This window comes from Corylus avellana, chromosome ca4 (genome assembly GCF_901000735.1).
Source record: "Corylus avellana chromosome ca4, CavTom2PMs-1.0".
Lineage (NCBI taxonomy): Eukaryota > Viridiplantae > Streptophyta > Magnoliopsida > Fagales > Betulaceae > Corylus > Corylus avellana.
The window spans coordinates 6628928-6644172 of record NC_081544.1 but is presented as its reverse complement, the minus strand read 5'-3'; positions in this window follow the sequence as shown (position 1 = coordinate 6644172).

The window sequence follows — 15245 nt, the reverse complement described above, 5'->3', positions numbered from 1 at the left end:
CCCTATAGGGACACCACCGCAGACCCAGAAGAATCCCTTAGCTCCCTAAGTCTAACCGGAAATTTGTCCCCCCACACTCACAATCTTGGTTCCACCATAATATTCTTTCTCGACACAAAGGTTAGGAGACAATTCACATCTTCGACCCAAAGGCCCGGACGAAACAAATCAAAAAAGCAAAAGATTCCCACAAGCCACTGCAAATGAGCATGGTATGGTAGACATCTCCAGGAAAACACGTCTTGACCGATGAAAACGATCAGATCTAAGTTTAGAAAACTAGATCTAGCTCTAGATCTATGTAGATCTAAAATATTCCTTCCAAAAACATAGATCCAAAGAGACCACTGACAAAACACTGAGAACTGCTACAGGGGAGGAGGGAAGAACAACGAATCTTCCCTTCTTTATGTTTTCTTCTTCTTTGGTGTTGTCTGTAGCCCAGAAAGGAGGAGAAAGGAAATTTCTCTAGAACCTCTCTCTCTCTAGAAGCCTTTAGTAGTAAAGAAGTACTTTTTCTTTTCTTTTTTTAGGTAACTTTTCAAATTACAATCTGCAATTAGTCAGACCCAACAAACCCAACAACCCCACCAAGCTCAAATCATGACTAGTCCTAGAGTTTCTCGTAAGCACACCCACGACTAAAGTGTTCCAGCCAATTGGTCTCCCAATTCAAACCTGCTTCATATAATCTATTTTTAGCTTTTCTAATTACAATCTGCAATTTCTTCTCAGACCCAACCTCTTTGCAAGTTCCAATCCTAATGGCTTTTTACATCTTCAAAAACAAACATTTCCCATTTCCAAAGCCCCTAATCCGCTTTTATTTCTTCATGCTCACTGATTTCTTCTCGCCCTACCCCCATTCACCACTGCTATATCCTTCAACTTCACCAGTTTCATTTTTGGTGACTCCTGTATAAAATACGAGAGATCTTTCACAATAAACCAAGTCATCCAACTCACCACCAACAAGGTTGGAAAAGATGTAGTTGGTCGAGCCACGTATGTCAGTCCCATGCACTTGTGGGACAACCGGACAAGGCATCTGGAAACCTCATAGATTTCACCACCCATTTTTCCTTTGTCATTGTTAGGAAATTAATCCTATTTCTAAGACCCGTGAGATGCGAAAAATAAGAAGAATGCGGAATAATAAAGATAAGCAATCACACACGACACAAAGATTTAAGTGATTCGGCTTAACAAGCCTACATCCACTAGCGGAGACGACCTAAAGAAAATTCACTATCAAAAGATAAGTACAAGAGAGTAACAGGGTGAGAAAACCACTCAAACCCAAAGCCCCAAATACACCAAATTCTCACTTTGCCCAAAGGAGAATAATAACAAAAAAAAAAACACTCTTTCTTGCTCTCTCTTTTTCTCTCTATTGTGGGCTCACCAAAACACAAAGCAAATATTACTTTGATTTTTACTCTTCTCATTGCTGCATAGCACTTGCCTTTATATAGGAGCATATAGTCGGTGCTTTTTTCCTACTAAAAGTCCAACAAGCAAACCCACTATCGTGTAGGACAAAAAACTCCAACTCCAACCATGAAAGGGAATTCCAAACCTTGTATAACACAACAAAACCGATTGGGTCCCACCCCTAGGTTCAAGGCACACATTCCCAACAATCTCCCACTTGATTTGAATCCTACCAAGTTGCAACATAGTGAATCTCCTCCGGATGTCTCCTCCGCCTATCTTCAAGCCCGAAGACCAACTGAAGCTGTGCAGCTTCAGTTTCTCAATAGTCACACCTTTTGTCAACATGTCTGCTGGATTCTCAGTTCCACGAATCTTCTCAAGTAACAATTGTCCATTTTCAAGAAGAGATCGAATGAAGTGATACCTCAATTGTATATGCTTTGTTCTTGAATGATACGCCGGGTTCTTCGCAAGAAAAATGGCACTCTGACTATCACTGTGTAGAACGCCCTTCTCATTCTTCTTTCCCAACTCATCCAAAAAATCTTGTAGCCGAACCATCTCCTTTCCAGCTTCTATCACGGCCACATACTTCGCCTCTGTAGTGGAAAGGGCTACAATTTTCTGTATCCTTGAGGTCCAACACACGACAGTACCTCCTAGAGTATATACAAACCTTGTAGTACTTTTCCTGCCATCAACATCACCCGCTATATCAGCATCCATGTAGCCCTGCAGCTTCAATTCTGCACCTGTGAAGCAAAGGGACATATCTGAAGTTCCTCTCAAATATCGCAAAATCCACTTAACTGCCTCCCAATGCTGCTTCCCTGGATTACTCATGTACCTACTAACAACTCCCACTGCATGTGCAATATCCGGTCTAGTACAGACCATTGCATACATCAAACTTCCGATAGTTGAGGCATAAGGTACCTTGCTCATGTATGCTTTATCTTCATCCATTTTTGGTGACTGATCCTCGGTTAGTCTGAAGTGACTCCCCAAGGGTGTGCTTACTGACTTAGCTTCATTCATGCCAAATCTGCTAAGAATCTTCTTCACATACTCTGTGAAATCTTCAGTGTACTATTGGCCCTGTCCCTGATGATTCTCATCCCAAGGATTTGTTTAGCAGCACCCAAATCCTTCATTGTAAACTGCTTTGACAACTGATTCTTCAACTTGTTGATGTCTTCCATACTGGCCCCTCCAATGAGCATATCATCTACGTATAGAAGTAGAATAATATAAGAGTTCTTAAGACTCTTGACATAGCAGCAATGATCTCCATCGAATCTCGTGAACCCAGTACTGTACATGAAACTGTCAAACTTCTTGTACCATTGTCCTGGAGCTTGTTTCAGGCCATACAAGCTTTTTCTTAGTTTGCACACTAAACTCTCCTTCCCCTACACCCTGTGGCTGCTGCATATAAATTTCTTCTTCCAAATCACCATGAAGGAACGCAGTCTTCACATCTAACTACTCTAGATGTAGGTCCTCCGCTGCCACAATGCTCAGCACAATTCTGATGGTTGTCATCTTCACCACCGGAGAGAATATGCCTGTGTAGTCAATTCCTTCTTTCTGCTGGAATCCCTTGACTACCAATCTTGCTTTGTAGCGTTTGTTACCATCATGTTCACCCTTTATTCTGAACACCCATTTGTTGTGCAAAGCCTTTTTACTTGCTAGCAACTCAATCAGCTCCTAGGTTTGGTTAGTCAATAATGAGTCCATCTCATCCTTCATGGCTAACTCCCACTTGATTGAATCTTCAACCTTCAAGGCTTCAACAAACGTCTCAGGCTCACTGCCATCCGTCAACAAAATATGAAACAGGGAGGGTGAAAAAAACGCTGTGGAGATCTAATGGTTCTAGTAGATCTACGGACAGCCACTATTAGTGTACCCTGTTCAGTCTCATGATCTACTGTTTCTTCAACTTCTAGACCATCTTCAGTTTTTTGAATCGTTATCAACTTCTAAATTCATTATCTAAGCTACACCTTTAGAAATTCCATCTAGGTTGATAAATTCAGACTTCTCAGCCTTTGACTGTGTACTTACTGGTTCTACACTTGAATTATTCTGATACACAGCCATTTCATTAAAAGTAACATTTTTACTTCTAATGATCTTCCGATTTTGATCATCCTAAAACCTATACCCAAATGCCTCATCCCCATAGCCAACGAAATAAAATTTGCTAGACTTAGCATCTAGCTTGCTACGAGCATCAGATTCAATATAGACATACGAAACACAACCAAAAACTTTCAAATCAGAAAGATTTACCTCCTTTCCACTCTAGATTTCTTCAGGTAGTCTATGGCCCAAAGGAACTGATGGTCCTCTGTTTATCAAGTAAGCAACAGTGCTTACTGCATCTGCCCAGAAAGTTTTCGGTAGTCCACAATGCAACCTCATACTTCTTGCAGGCTCATTGTGGGTCCTGTTCATGCGCTCAGCCATGCCATTCTACTGTGGTGTCCCCGGGGTAGTCTTTTCCATTCTAATCCCATTCATTGCACAAAATTGTTTGAAACCCCCGTCTTCGTATTCTCCCCCATTGTCTGATCTTAAACATTTCACTTTCAGACCAGTTTCTGTCTCTACCATGACCTTCCACTTCTTAAAAACTTCAAATACATCAGATTTAAGCCTTAAGAAGTAAACCCATACCTTCCTGCTTGAGTCATCAATAAATGTAATGTAATACCACGAGCCTCCAAGTGATGCCACTGGTGCGGGACCCCACAAATTCATGTGTACCAACTCCAACTTTCCCGGCTTTGGTGCTCTGCCAACTTTTGCGAAACTCACCTTCTTTTGCTTTCCTAGGTTGCAGCCTTCACACAAATCAGACTCAACTGACTTCAAGTCCAGTAGTTTCCCCTTTTACAAAAGTACCTTCATCCCTTTCTCACTCATGTGCCCAAGCCTTAGATGCCATAATTTTGAGTCAACACCCGTATCTATAACAACAATTGTATCCCTGCTATTCGTCGTCATATAGAGAGTACCCATTTTATGACCACGAGCCAAAATCCTGACTCCTTTGCTGACCTTCCACTTTTCACTGTGGAAATGAATTGAATGCCCTTCATCATTAAGCTATCTTACTAAAATCAGGTTCTTTTTCAGCTCTGGGATATGCCTGACATTTTGCAGCTTCCATACTGAGTCACTGTGGACTCTAATGCGAACATTGCCTATACCCACAACATCCAGTGTCGTTCCGTCAGCCAAGTACACCTTCCCAAAATCCCCAGCCACATAATTTTTGAGAACTTCACGGATCGGTGTGGTGTGAAAAGAAGCCCCTGAGTCCAAGACCCAAGAATTAAGAGGACTGTCAACAGATAGAAATAGGGCATCATGCACTTCTTCTGTTATGACGACATTTGCGGCGTTATTTTCGGTCTTCGTCTTCAACTCTCTGCAGTTCTTCTTGAAGCGGCCTATCTTGCCACAGTTCCAACACTCAGGTTGTCGTCCAAACCTGAATTTGCTCCTACCCTTCCTAGACTTAGATCTGCCCCTCACAGAGTTTCTGTCTTGTCTGCTGCCCCAAGTCTTGAGGTTTAAAGTAGCATCAGAACAAGAGGCTCACCCGCATCTCTTCTACGAACCTCTTCACTGAGAATCAAATCCCTGACGTCTTCGTAGCTCAGTTTACTCTTTCCTATAGAGTTACTCACAGCGATCCTCACTGCTTCCCAGCTATTTGGCAAAGATGCTAAGACGATCAACACGCGAAGCTCATCATCAAAATTAATTTCCACTGAGGACAATTGATTTGTGATGGTGTTGAACTCATTGAGATGATGTGCCACCGAAGCTCCTTCCACCATCTTTAGGTTGAACAATTTCTTCAGCAGACACACCATGTTGTTAGTCGAAGTCTTCTTATACATGCTTGACAAAGCCTTCATTAGACCTGCTGTAGTCTTCTCCTTTACAAAGTTGTGTGCAACTGATTTTGATAGAAATAACCTGATAACTGCTAGGGCTTTACGATCAAGCAGAGCCCACTCGCTATCATACATGTCGTCGGGTCGTTCTTCCAAAAGAGGTTGATGAAGATCCTTCCCATAAAGAATATCTTCAATTTGTACCTTCCAATACCCAAAATCTTTGCCGTCGAATTTCTCGATTCCCATCTTTCCTTCTTCACCTGCCATCGCTCCCACTCGAACCAACCTGGCTCTGATACCAGTTGTTAGGAAATTAATCCTATTTCCAAGACCTGTGAGATGCGAAAAATAAGAAGAATGCGGAATAACAAAGATAAGCAATCACACACGACACAAAGATTTAAGTGGTTCGGCTTAACAAGCCTACATCCACTGGCGAAGACGACCCAGAGAAAATTCACTATCAAAAGATGAGTACAAAAGAGTAACAGGGTAAGAAAACCTCTCAAACCCAAAGCCCCAAATACACCCAATTCTCACTTTGCCCAAAGGAGAATAATAAGAAAAAGAAAAAAAAAAAAAAACTCTTTCTTGCTCTCTCTTTTTCTCTCTATTGTTGGCTCACCAAAACACGAAGCAAATATTACTTTGATTTTTGCTCTTCTCATTGCTGCACAGCACTTGCCTTTATATAGAGCACATAGTCGGTGCTTTTTTCCTACTAAAAGTCCAACAAGGAAAACCACTATCATGTAGGACAAAAAACTCCAACTCCAACCATGAAAGGAAATTCCAAACCTTGTATAACACAACAAAACCGGTTGGGTCCCACCCCTAGGTTCAAGGCACACATTCCCAATGGTCATTGATTCTCAAAATAATACTCTTCCTAGCACCTAATGGCTCAACAATTCCTGATGTCCAAGGAGGTGGCACTATGGGTCTCACAGCCAAAAACCAGTAACCCTTGGATCGCTGAAACTCACAGAGTGTGCCTTCCAACCGATCAAGAGTAGGACCACTGGTGGAGAAAGAAGCTCTATCGACTGCTGCCTTTCTTGGTGCTCATGGTGGCCTCAGCTCTTGCTCAGCTCCTCAGAGGTGAGACTTGATCGCATTGAGGAATCGCGAGGTCATCGGTCCCCTAAGATCCATAATTGTCAGACCCTCTGAAGACACCCCAGTGTGCTCGGCTATCCGGGTGATCAGGGCCCCATATAGCTGGGATGTACCTGGTCTGTCAACAACACTCCCATCATCATCGTGAGGACAAAGGAACCAAAGTTTATGGGAATCCTTATCAGGATGGCATAGAGGCAACGGGCCCTCTTTGGAGTAACAAAGGCAAGGCTCTACATAGGAAGGACCCTGTTGATCATGATGTGGGAAATGATACCATCATGAGGTTGGGAGTCACCTCGATTGGCTTAAGTCTAAGCCATTTTGGAAAGGAGTCGCTAGTCCATTCGTGGAGGTTGGCATATAACTCGTGGAATAGCTCCACGATTGCCGGTCGGTGGTCCTTTACCATCTCTAGCCAGCCCTGGGCATCTAGTAGCTCCCGTACCCTAGGGGCGTGGTTGGCCACATTGGGCACCTCTACTCCCCTCTCCATGATGATCTTCCAACCCTTGTAAAGGAGTCAGTATCGGCGCTCGACCATGTCAACTCTGAAGCTGTCGCGGTCGTAGGCGCAGTTGTCGTCATCGTTATCTGTGTCGGTGCTGCCCTTTGTAACACACTAAATGTGTGTAAGTGTTCACCGTCATGTTCAGGGCTGCCGGTTGGGGATGTGTCGTGGATGACATCCACCATCTCATAGTCGGAGTTGGGGTCCTCGGCCTCCTATATCAGGGCCCTAGCCTTGCGAGACCGTGGGTATGCAGAGTATGAGGCTGCTATACTCGTTTTCGTCTGTGCCGTCGTCCTGCATTGCATAAGATACCATCAATGTTGCTCCCATGTGTACCCATGCAACATCCTACCCCAACCGTGTAAAAGTATACCTAGCCCTAGAAATGAAGCTCCCTCATGTACAGGTAAAATGCAAGGGAATAAAGCATGAAGAAGGTTCAATGAGGATATGGTCATAGAATAGAGTCGGAACACAATTAATGGATTAGGTCATTAAGGGCATTTTGGCCATTTTTGGGATTACTTTTATCTAAAATAAATAAGGAAAACACTAAAAACTCCTCTACATCGGATTATGCATCTCAAATGAAAAATACATTTTTGTTGCATTTGTGAATAGTGCACGGCTACATGTAGTGAGTACTATTCATATATCCATCTCATTAATATACTATTTATCTCTTCCACATCTCTTTTCCTAAAATTTCTCCTACTATTTCTCTCTTCACATCTCTTTTTTCCCAAAAGTTGAAAAATAGAATCTTTAGGAAAAATACAATCCTTAAAAAAAAATTAAAAAATAAAATTTAAATGATGTAGATAGAAACAAAATAGATAATTGGATGTATGGTCTCTTTTAAAACTCATTACCTAAACTAGATAAAGTGGGTTTTGATTAGCTATTTTTGCATAAAATATACAAAAACTAATGTGAATGCTCTTACCAAGCCAAGGACATTGAGTAATTCTATTAGTCTCTCTTGTATCACTTTTGTGTACCTAAAAAAATGAGGTGGCTTTTAAAATCACTATTTGATCAAAATCTAATAATGATCAATCACAAGTCCAATGGTAATTTTAAGAGTCACATCATCATTAGAGGGACATAAGAGTGACACAAGGACTTGTAGAATTACTCAAGGACATTACTGGTAGTAGTAATGATATAAGGAAGACGAGAGTCTTACTTGAGTCATCCTAAGTATGATGTAGCTTTTAAAATCACAATTGAATTTAAGATGATCATTATTGAATTTTGATCTATTGGTGATTTTAAAAGCCACATCACATATTGTAGGACTCTAGTCCTCCTTAAATGTAAAGTCCTTTGCATTTGCCATTTGGACCATTTTATTACCATCTAGGTAGGTATCCATTCTTAAAAGAGTAGATTTTTCTTACAAATTGGATAATAGAAATATTTATTTATTTCAGTCTTAAAAAGTGTTATGTTCTTTATTTTGTGAGAAAACATTTTTTTTAGTAAGTGCTGCTCATGTGTTTTTTTTTTAATAACATTAATGAAAAAAAAAATGTCTCTCAAATTCACAAGAAAGACCTGGCATTTTTATCAGCTAAATTGAAGGAATACTTTTACCGCCAATATATAAAAAAATTTATGTCCCTCCCTAAATATCTACTAATTAACCATAATTTCAATTCTTAGAGCCTATTTGGGGTTGTGTTAGAGAGCTTAAAAAATAGGGGTAATTACCTTTTTTCCCTATGAACTACAATGCACTTTGCTTCCATGAACTACCAACTATGACATCTGACCCCCATGAACAACCATTTTGTGCCCAAAACCCCCATTCCGTCACTCAAAGGCCCCTTCCGTCAGTCAAAAGCGTTAATTCAGACGGTCAAAGTGACAATGCGTTGTAGTTCATGAGGGCAAACTGACAATGCGTTGTACCTCATGGCGGCAAAGTGACAATGAATTGTAATTCATGGGGGCAAAGTGACGGGTAGACCGTCTAAGTTAACGCCTTTGACTGACGGAAGGAGCCTTTGACTAACAGAATATGAGTTTTGGGCACAAAATGGTGGTTTATGGGGGTCGGGTGTCACAATTGGTAGTTCATGGGGAGAAAGTGCTAAGGCGTTGTCGTTGATGGGGGAAAAGGTAATTACCCTTAAAAAATATTTTAAGTACTTCAAAATTTGTATCAAACAAAAAGCCGACCTGTTTTGTAAAAAAATTCAAAACCACTTTTTACTTTTTCACTCAAAAAATTGTCAAAACGCACTTTTGAGAAAAATGTAGAAATAAAGCTTTTTTCGAAAATCTCTTTTTCATTTTAAAAGCTCTATTTCCCAACACAATCCCAAACATTAGGGAAATGCTAGATGTTCTGGTGGTGTTTTCCTAATTCTATGTGGATATTATTTTCTAAATATCAGGTGAGAGAGAAATAAGGGCCAATTTCCTTTTCACTATTTTAGAAAAGAGAAATGATTAGTGCTAATATTTTTTTCCATATTTCCTCATCTCATCTTACAAATCAACTATTAGATTTGTGGATTTACGTAGACCTCACATTAGGCCTGGCAATTTAGTGTGTGACACGTGAACTCGACATGAACACGACACATAAAATTCAGGTTAGGGTTGGGCTTAAACCGTGATATCTTATATATTTTATGGAAAAAAAAAACATTTTGTATATATATATATATATATATATATATATATTTGAGGACTCTTTAGTTAGGGAGAATATAGAGGGGTTGTTAGCCTAATTAGTTGGGAGCTTTTAAGATTTATTGCTTAATAATAATAATAATAATAATAATAATAATTAAAAAAAAAAAAAAAAAAAAACATGTCAACACTTGAATTCTTTTGGACACCTATTAACCAAGGTGTCTCACCCTTCTCCATGGATTTCATGCATGACCCCACGTGAGGGTGCATGTGGCATGCCTCCTTCCCTAGGTATATTACACTTGTCAAAGAGCTAACTCACCCTTCTCCATTATATATATGTCCAAAACTCCTTCTTTCTCCCACGCCACCAGTAGCAAGTTAAAGCCTATTTCAGCTTGCTTTCTTCCTTCTCTTGCAAACCCCCACAGTAAGTCCCCTTCTCATTATTTTGCTATTTTATTGAAAGAAATTAGGAAAAAAAAAAATTACTATTTACTTTTATGAGTATTTTAGGATTCCTGCTAATATTGAAATGTTAGTTGTAGGTTATATATATATTTTTTGTTTAGACAGATTTTTTGGTGATTAAATATTATACATCCATGATAATGATAATAGCAATAATAAAATTTTATTTTTTATCTCATGAATAAATGTATAGCACCTCACACATGTATATATATACATATATAGTCATGATGTTATATATATATATATAAGTACACGTATGTAGCATATTGGGAGGAAATATTGGATATCATATATATATATATATATATTTATAAATATCTATATATATAGACGTGCACAGCAGATTGGGAGAGAAATTGATATAATGTGAATTATGTGTATATATATGTACATGTGCATTTATACATGGGGAACCGTGCACCCCCCCACACACACACATGTATATATATATATATATATATATATATATATATATATGTTTTATTGAAAACTTTGACTAAAAATTTAAAAACACTTCTAAATTCATCTTTATAATTTATTTAGGTGAAAGGACGACTCGATCCAATCCGGCGTCAAATCCAAGTAAGGGGACACAACACCAAAACCCCCAACAAATTTTATTATAAATCCTTGAAATAAAATGTTGGGGATTTTTATTCACTTACATGATTTTCAATTGCACTTCCTTTCGTTTTTTTTTTTATGACAAGTTTTATTTATTCATGTCATTGTTTAAGAATTTTCATGCTACAGTTACCATATTTCATGATCTATGCATAACTGCAATTATGAATGAAAAGAGCTCTCAAAATTCATGGCACAGATGAATTTACAGATTATATAAAATGTTATATGTGCATTCATGGTTTTAAATGTTTAACCCGAGACACGATTATAGTGACGATCGGTACCGCATAGGGTAGCATGACAAGCACACCAAGGGATGGATATGGAAAGGTCTGTGCTACCAGCCAGGTGGCCTTCACCTAGGGAAGTTCCCAACCTGGTAGCTCTCCCCTGTGACGACAGGCTGAGCATATAGGTCCTTCGGGACAAGCCAACGTGCGCTACTCACGATAAAAATTGTGGCGTCGGGTCAAAAGGGTAAAACAGCAGTTTTGAAAGAAAGAAAAAAGAAGTGCTTGTATATTTCATAAGTCACTTAATATTCTTGTATTAATTGTCATTTAATTTATTTATTGTGCATAACATCTGCATTGCATGTTTTGTAGCATTTTGGTGTTGTGGCTACTTACTGAGTTGTCGAACTCACCCCTTTTTCCCTTTAAAATTTTCAGATGCCGCTCTACATTATAATTCTGAGGATGGGTATTCCCGTAGGCGTCCTTGCTATTGAGGACCCTATTGTATGGCCCTATGCTTGGGATACCTGGACCTACTGCTTTGCGAAGCCGTAGAGGTGTTAGAGCTGGAGAGTCCAATGGGTTGCCAGATCAAGCCATTGTTGTGCAGACTTTTGTTTTTGTAGACTGCACAATATTTTTTGTGATGTTTATATATAGGAGAACACTTGACACATGGGGAGGCTATAACCCCCTATAGTAGTCACTTTTGATTATACCTCCTGACATGGCCTGAAATGTTGTTTTAGGATTCCCAGCTCATGTAAACGATATTTTGTAATGTTCATAGTAAAACACTAATCCTACATAACTTTTGACTGCCTATCTTTACTTGCTACTTAGTATTAATGCGATGATCTCTGATAATTATTCCTTATTTGTTGTGATTTTCTTCTAAGTTCGCGTTTCCCCTATTCACCTTAATCGGGGGCGTGACAAGTATGGTATTAGAGCCAAGTCAACTATAAGTTTGACTTGTACTTTCTTAACCTAGGCTTAGGTCAGATTGCATCACTACGCTTACGATTTTTGCAAGTAGTTAGATAGAAAACTCTAATTTTTGTCACGTTACAGAGTCATGACAGAAGGAGGAGAAGGATCTTCCCAAGGTTTGGAAGTTGAGGCTACCCCGGATATGGTTCAGATGTTTCAAGCTATGGCTAGGCAATTTGTCACAGCCATAACTGATCTTAGAAGAGAAGCACCCCGTGAGGAGGAGCGCGGTTGCCCATTCAAACGCTTTGAGCGACTCCCCATTCCTTCGTTCGATGGGAAACGAGATCCTATGGAATGCGAAAATTGGCTGACTGATGTGGAAGAGATTTTGCGACTTGTAGGTTGCACAGAAGAACAAAAAGTACAATACACCGCTTTTTGACTGTCAGGTGAAGCCAGACACTGGTGGACTGCCAAAAAGGTATTACTGATTCAAGAACTAGGCCGGGAGGAAGCAATCTCTTGGCCACGATTTCAGAAAGAATTTCTCCAGCAATATTTTCCTAAGATTCTTAGGGACGCGAAGGCTCGAGAATTCATGGACCTCACCCAGGGAAATATGACAGTCGCCCAATATGATGGCCGCTTCAATGAATTGGCTCGCTTTACTCCCTACTTGGTGGCAGATGAGCAAAATCGAGTAACGAAGTTTGAACAGGGTCTCAACCCACGAATCCATGAACGTATTGTATGTTTTGAAATTCAAGATTTTGTGGAATTAGTCAACAAGGCCTCTCTAGCTGAGGAGAGCGTGGAGAGGAGTGCTTTGGCAATGACGGAAACACGAAAGAGAGCTGCACCTCCACCAAATCAAAACCAAGCTGGATGGAAACGAAGACCGAATGGGAATAATCATAGAGTCAAACCCATGGGAAATGGGTCGAGTTCAGCCACCAACGCGCCTTGTCCGAAATGCCAACGCCTCCACTATGGACTGTGTCGTATAGGGACTAATATGTGCTACCGATGCGGTCAGGCTGGTCACTTTGCACGAGATTGCCCAAGGGCAAAAGGAGGTGCTGCATCATTACAGGCAAGGAATAATCGCTTACCACCCACTCAAGCCAGGGTTTATGCCCTCACACGAGGTGAAGCAGAAACGGAGAATGAAGTAGTCACAAGTATTCTATCTCTCTTTATTGGCAAGGCTGTGGTTTTATTCGATTCTGGAGCTACTCATTCTTTTGTATCAGCTAAGTATGCTAGGAGATTTTCTATTAATATAGAACCTATGGAAATATGAGTACTAGTATCTACCCCGGTAGGCAAATCAGTGTTATGCAGGAAAATAGTCTCGGGTTCCCCAATCCTTATTGAGGGAAGAACCCTCACTGCTGATTTGATAGTATTTGATATGGAAGGGTTCGACATTATCCTCGGAATGGACTGGTTATCAAAAAATCATGCCATCATTGATCGCCACAACAAAGAGGTAATTTTCAAACTTCTAACTGACTCTGAATTCAAATTTGTGGGAACCAAGGTGGGCACTACTCCACAACTAATCTCAGCAACACAAGCCAAACAATTATTACTAGAAGGATGTCAAGTCTACCTGGCATGCTTAAAGGAGTCACCTCAAGAGGAAAGAAAAATGGAGGAGATAACCGTGGTGCAAGAATTCCTTGATGTCTTTCCAAAAGACTTTCCAGGACTTCCTCCTGACAGGGAAATAGAATTTTGCATTGATTTAATTCCAGGAGCAGCTCCAATATCCAAGGCACCCTACAGGATGGCACCTGCATAATTAAAAGAATTGAAGACCCAGCTACAAGAATTGTTAGACAAAGGATTCATACGCCCCAGCGTATCGCCATGGGGAGCGCCTGTGCTCTTTGTGAAAAAGAAGGACGGTACTTTTCGGATGTGTATTGACTATCGGGAACTTAACAAAATCACCATCAAGAATAAATATCCACTACCTCGTATAGACGATTTTTTCGACCAGCTGAAGGGTGCTCTGATTTTCTCAAAGATCGACCTTCGTTCGGGGTATCACCAGTTAAGGATAAGGAAGGAAGATATTTCCAAGACGGCTTTCCGCACCCGATATGGCCATTATGAGTATTTGGTAATGCCATTTGGATTAGCTAATGCCCCAGCAGCATTCATGGACCTGATGAATCGAGTATTCCATGATTTCTTAGATCAATTTGTGGTGGTGTTCATTGACGATATCTTAATCTACTCCAAAAGCTTGAAAGAACATGAAGACCATTTGAGGTGTGTTTTACAAAGGCTTAGAGAAAAACAATTGTTCGTAAAGTTCTCAAAGTGCGAATTTTGGTTGGATAGAGTCACTTTTCTCGGGCATGTAGTATCAAAGGATGGCATCTCAGTAGACCCCAAGAAAGTTGAAGCTGTAGTAAATTGGGAGAGACCCACCAATGTACATGAAACCAGAAGTTTCTTGGGTCTGGCTGGCTATTATCGGCGTTTTGTAGAAGGTTTTTCAAAATTATCTGGACCGCTGACTGCTCTGACAAGAAAGAATGCTCGTTTCTTGTGGACTGATGAATGTGAGCAAAGTTTTCAAGACCTAAAACGGCGGTTAGTAACTGCTCCAATCTTAACACTTCCATCAGAATCTTGTGGATTTGTTATTTACAGCGACGCTTCTAGAAAGGGGCTTGGCTGCGTCCTCATGCAAAATGACAAAGTAGTAGCATATGCCTCTCGACAACTTAAAACTTATGAGCTGAATTATCCCACCCATGATTTAGAGCTTGCTGTAGTAGTTTTTGCATTAAAAATATGGAGACATTATCTTTACGGAGTGAAGTGTGAAATTTATACAGATCACAAGAGTCTTAAATACTTATTCACACAGAAGGAACTGAATTTAAGACAGAGGCGATGGCTGGAGCTAATAAAGGACTACGACTGTGTAATTAATTACCACCCTGGGAAAGCCAACGTGGTTGCAGATGCCCTAAGTAGAAAATCAAGAAGTGAAATAGCATGTTTAAAAGCCTTACCCCATAATCGAAAGACAGACATTGAGAAGCTCAATATGGAGGTCGTGATAGGAGAGGTTCAAGCGTTAATGGCGAAACTCGAGATTAAATCCACACTATTGGAGGATATCCGTATGGCTCAAGAAAAAGATGAAGAGATCATTCAAATTAAGGAGAGAGCCAACAAGGGACAAGTCTTGGGTTATGGTACCACATCAGACGGTTTGTTCAGATACCAGAATAGAATTTGTGTGCCTAATAATGAGGAGATAAAGAAACTGATATTGGAAGAAGCACACGTCTCACCATATAC